Consider the following 5,677-nt stretch of genomic DNA (forward strand, 5'->3'; position numbering starts at 1 on the left):
GTTATCTGGGATAAGGCCCAGTAATTCGGTTAGGTTCCAGATATCATACATTACGATAACTTGTACGCCAAGCTACACATGACCCTATGAATAGGGGGCCATGGTTGTATGGGAGAAAAAATGGAGGACAAGAAGGCTAGATGATCAGAATGGACACAGAACACGAATCACAGCAAACCTGTGATTCTTCCCCCAGATCGATCCATTTTTCCTACCATCAATATACTCGTGGTGTTCCTTCCTCTCAAACTTCGTCTCCAAGCTTGAGTCTCCTCCTTAGAAGAAACTCTCGCCATATTTGCTGGGACAAGACGAACTCTTGCTCCAACACAGTGCAAGGTGGATCTTCCTCTGTTATAGGAATGTGATCAGCAAAGTGCCCTATGATCTCAGGCAATGACACCTTCTCCCTCTCTATTTTTGATATTGCAGTACGACCGTGGACATAACACAATCAATTTCCATCAAAACCGAATTCCCCACCTAGGTGAAATCTAACAGGAAGTGTTTCCAGATCACCCATTACACCTGATGAGAAACAAATTCAAAACATCAAGATCATCATAGAGGAAAATTCAGCACAAATGTATACACACTAGCATTAGATCCTTAATCTTGTTATCTTTTTAATATGGATCTTATTAGAGCAGAAAACCAACCAGCAAATCAGGGGAAAACCAACTTGCAAGAGAGATCTTTTTAGCTTTTTAACATGGATCCGATCAGAGGCAGTGTGTTTGTTGGAAATATGATCTGAGCAAAAGAAACAGATCGGCGCATAGCAGATTGAAAAAAAGAAAACAGCCAAGGGCCCTAGATAGAGGAGAAAACCAACTGGCAAATCAACTCGTTGAGATCCTCACCAACTAGCAAACAGTAAGGAACGCACCTAGATCAGCCGGTAGATATCAACTCACTATAATCACGATCATCACCCAGATCTAAACACAACTGAAAAAATGGAACAAAAACAACTGAAAAAGGGAAGAAACACAACAGAAAAGGGAAGGACCAAAATTGAAAAGGAAAGGAACCCAACTGAAAAGGGAAGGAATGCCAAGATCACCTCTTGCTACATCAACTGCTGATGTGTTTGTCCTAGTTGGAAAAACTGCCCCACCACCGTCCAACATGGGAAAAACAGGATCCAAAGCCATCATTAGGTGAATAGTAACCCAAATTAAGGAAATGAAGGGGTTTAAATAAACCAAAAGAAAGTTTAGGGGTTAAGCAGACTCATGGCATATTTTAAGGTAGCAAAGTGGATATTTCTTTTTATTTATTGAATATTTTCTTTTCTCAAATACATAGGAGAGCTGCGTATCTTTTGTATTAAGAAGAAGAAAAGCACATCAAATATACAGCAACCCTTGACGGGTCTCATTTTGTCCGAGTGAAGTAAATTCTGATAAGGCGATTACATAAAACAGAACTACTTAAAAACCGAAAGAGGAGACCAGCTTAGGCTAGAGAGCCAACGGCACGCAGGTGCTCCACGACGATGGAGAGCTTGGTTGCTCCTGCCGCGCACCAGCGATTGATGGCATCGTCGATAAGGGCCATTAGGGAGGCGGTAGGGCTACGATGATTGTTAAAATGATGTTATTACGAGATAGCCACACCCTCCAGCTGACAAGAAGGACGAACAAGTCAAAGCCCTTGCGAAGGTGCTTAGCGATACGCCGGTGATGGTCCATCCACCAAGAAACAAAAGGGGTCTTGGTTGCCAAAGCTTGAATCCCATCACCCGCCATCACATCTCTTTCACCACGGGGCAGTGGAGCAACAGGTGGTCCACGGTTTCAGGCAGTTGCGAGCGATGGGGACAAGAGTCATCATTTTGGAGCCTGTGTCGCCTCCTCCGATCAGCCATCCACAATCGCCCGTGCATCCCTAACTAGGCAAATTAAATGAGCACCCTCAAATCGGATGCAACCCTGCAACATTACCTGATAAGCTAATTTGGCCGAGTATTTAGCTGACGCCATCCATTTCCAAATCACCTTATCCTGGTCGGTGCTCAAGGTCACAGTCTGAAGGTAAGTCCAAAGCTGCAAGAACTGTGACAACGCCGTTATTGTAAGAGGTCCAGAGATGTCATTGATCCACATGTGATTAGACAGCACATCCTTCACTGTTCTCTTCTTAGTGGTAGAGGCCGAGATACATTTGAACAAATCTGGTGCAATAACTTTGATCGACCGACCGCTGATCTAGGCATCCGACCAGAAATAGGTGGAGACGCCATTTCCCACCTCAAATGTGGTAGAAGCTTCAGAAAGGGCAACCACCTCACTCTCATGTTGCAAGGGAAGATTGACCCACGGTTTCGAAGGATCAGTCCTTTGCCACCAAAGTCATCTTAAGCAAAGAGCGATGTCGACCAACTGAAGATTGGGGATGCCCAGGCCACCATAATCAATAGGCCTGCAACTTTGGGCCATGACAAGGAGCTACGACCTCTAGCAGTATTCCGTTCTCCCGCCCATAGAAAAGATTTTCTGATCTTATTGACTTCCTTGAAGACCCATGGTAGCACCGGAATCGCAATGATAGTGTGTAACGGAGTCGACGAGAGCACCGACCTGACAAGAGTAGCCCATCCCGGTTTGGAGATGAGCTTTCCCTACCAAGTTGGAAGCTTGGTCGCAACTTTGTCCACTAACGACTGCAGATGAACTTTGCGAAGACGGCAGGAGTGAGAGGAACTCCCAAGTATTGGATGGGGAATGAGGTCAAACGGCTAGGGAGGTGATCATTGATAGCGTTGATATCCCTCTCGTTGCAATTGATTGGGATGGCTACACACTTCGACAAATTTATTCTCAGGCCTGAGGCTTCCTCAAAGAAATCTATAATGGCCAGGTGAGCTTTGATGTCCTACTCATTAGGCGAAAGAAACACAACCGCGTCATCTGCGTAGAGAGAGCATCGGTGGGAAACGGAGGCATGACCAGCATGATCAATGATATTTGCCTCTCCTGCTAGAGATAGGAGCCGATCAAGGACGTCCATGACCATCATGAACAGGAAGGGAGATAGGGGATCGCCTTGTCTAAGGCCTCGTGCGTGGAAAATGGTGGGTCTTGGAAAAGAATTGAGGAGGATCCTGGTAGTTGAAGAGCTTAAGACAGCCACGAACAAATTGCACCAGTGATAACTGAATCCCTGAGCCCTTAGGATCTCCAAGAGGAAAGGCCAGTTGACAGAATCGAAGGCCTTTGAGATATCCAACTTCACCAAAATCTTCACTCGCTTGGTTCTCTTGATCAAACGTGTGGTAGAATGCACAAGTTTGAAATTGTCATGAATCGATCTTCCAGAGATGAAGGCACTTTGGCTCCTAGTGACCAGCGAATGGAGGTGCAGAGTAAGCCAAAGCGCCAAAAATTTAGCGACCAGCTTGCCAAAACTATGGATGAGGTTGATCGGGTGGAAGTTCGAAGCCGAGGATGCCCCTTCCATCTTAGGCAACAGGGTTATAATGGCATTGTTGAGGCAAGCCAGAGTCTTGCTGTCCCCAGCGACGAAGGCGCAAAAAGCGGCTAACACATCGGCCTTAATGACTGGCCAAGCTGCTCGATATAACACAGTCGTGAAACCGTCGGGGCCAGGGGCCTTGTTCAGCAGCAAGCTCTTGATGGCTACCCAAATTTCCTCTTTGGTGAATGGCACATCCAGCGCATTAAAGTCGAGGGGAGTGATCCCAACATCCGGAAGGTTGATGGTGTGCGGCCTTGCATTGGTCATCCCAATGATGGAATTGAAATGAGAATACAAAGCATCCTCCATGCCTTGGTGTGATGATACCGGTCCCTCTGGTGTTGACAACCCGGTGATGAGGTTTTTTTGCACACTATACTTGGCAAACGAGTGAAACATCCTACAGTCATCATCCCCATCCCACAACAAGGCTAATCTGGACCGACTTCTCGCAATAGTGTGCTCAATGGAGGCAAGACCTTGACAAAGAAATTTGAGGTGCTTGCGAAGGTCTGACTCAGCCGAAGAGAGAACCCTTCACTCCTGAGCTGCATCCAAATGATTGATTACCTCCCTAGCAATGAGCAACTGATCATTAATGTTGCCAATAGCCCTGCAGCTCCATCTTGGGAGTTCTCTAGAAGGGTGTGCAGCCTCAAAAGTGGAGGTTTATATTTCTCTAAAGGCTTCAACTTCCAACCGCATTCAACAGGAAGAAGGAAGCGAGGACACCTTGCCCAAAAAGCCTCGAAGTGAAAGCGACAGTGTCTAAGATTGTGCACCGAAGTGGAGAGGAGAAGAGGGCAGTGATCCGAGCAGTCTAAGGACAGCGCTTGCAAGAAGCTATCTGGAAAGGAGGCATCCCATTCCAAAGAAGCCAAGGCACGGTCAAGCCTTACCAGGGTTGGAGAAGATCTCTCATTGGACCATGCGTATCGCCTACCAAAAAGATGCAAATCTTTCAACTCCTAGTCAGCAATGAAATGACGGAAGAGGTTATGTTAGTTTTATTCTTGTCCGTGGTAGAGGTTATCATATTGAAGTCCCCTATGGCGAGCGAGGGATGGTGACAACACATGGGCGTTAGCTAGTTCAGCCAGGAAAGCTGGTTTGAGGCTGTATTCAGTGGGCCCGTAAACTACAGTCAAATGGAAACACCCTACCGCAACCGAGGAGACCTGAACTGTAATGGGAAAAAGGTGAATTTGGATAGCAGTTAACAACAACGGTTGCCGGCAAGCAACCAACACTCCACCCCGAGTGGAGGTGGTGGGCAAGTAAGAAAACCCGAAAACCCTTGGGCCGCAGATTACATTAACTACGAATGGGGTGATAGCATCCAGCTTTGTTTCACTCAAGCATACAACCAGAGGATTGTGATTAGCGATTAAACTTGGAACAACATTCCGGTGGGTGACGCAATTAAGCCCATGTACATTCCAACTGAAGATGTTGATGTTATCCATTCAAGGAAGCAACAAGTAGCAGAAGGAGGCCTTGGGAGGCACTGATCAAGCCAAAGCTTCAGAGGTGGGGATTGCCGAATCCCCAAACAGGAGGCCTTGGGCAGGGAAAATCTGGCGAATTGCCTGAATGTGCTAATTAGAAAGAGGCTGGTAGAAAATCTTGAGATATGCCTGGTGCAGACTAGGAGAAATAGGCTCCTCATCCTTGAGAAATCCTAACTGGCGCATAAGCAAGACTTCCCCCCTTTTGGATGGTCTCACAGCTGATAGACGCTTCTATCTAGCTAAGCGGACATTTAGCCTGGGTGCTTGTTCAGGAAGCAAAACTGAGCTCCATGGTGGAGTTGCAACGGGAGCAGGAACCTCTTTCAGTTAAGCCAAGGAGAAAGGACTAAATTGTTGTATGTGTAGTGTTGCCGAACTCGCTTGCCGGAGCATCACAGTTGGCGGAAGCAGCAGCAATGTCAATAGAATGAGGGGAGCCCCGCCGATGTCGTCCTCTATTACTCATCCGACAAGAGATCCAACCTTGTTGTCGTGGACTAGGCTGCAAAGACGGGCTCCTCGCGCACAGACTAGGCCTCGTAGCACGGCCCACAGAAGAAGGTCTGCTGGGTGAGGAACCTAGGGCAGAGGCGGGAGTAGCAGAACATTTGGGTGGAGAGGAGGGCACAGGACCAGACCGTTGCCGTGTGAGTCGCTTTGAGTACACCAATGGGAAATCTCGG

This window comes from Phragmites australis, chromosome 19 (assembly GCF_958298935.1).
Source record: "Phragmites australis chromosome 19, lpPhrAust1.1, whole genome shotgun sequence".
Lineage (NCBI taxonomy): Eukaryota > Viridiplantae > Streptophyta > Magnoliopsida > Poales > Poaceae > Phragmites > Phragmites australis.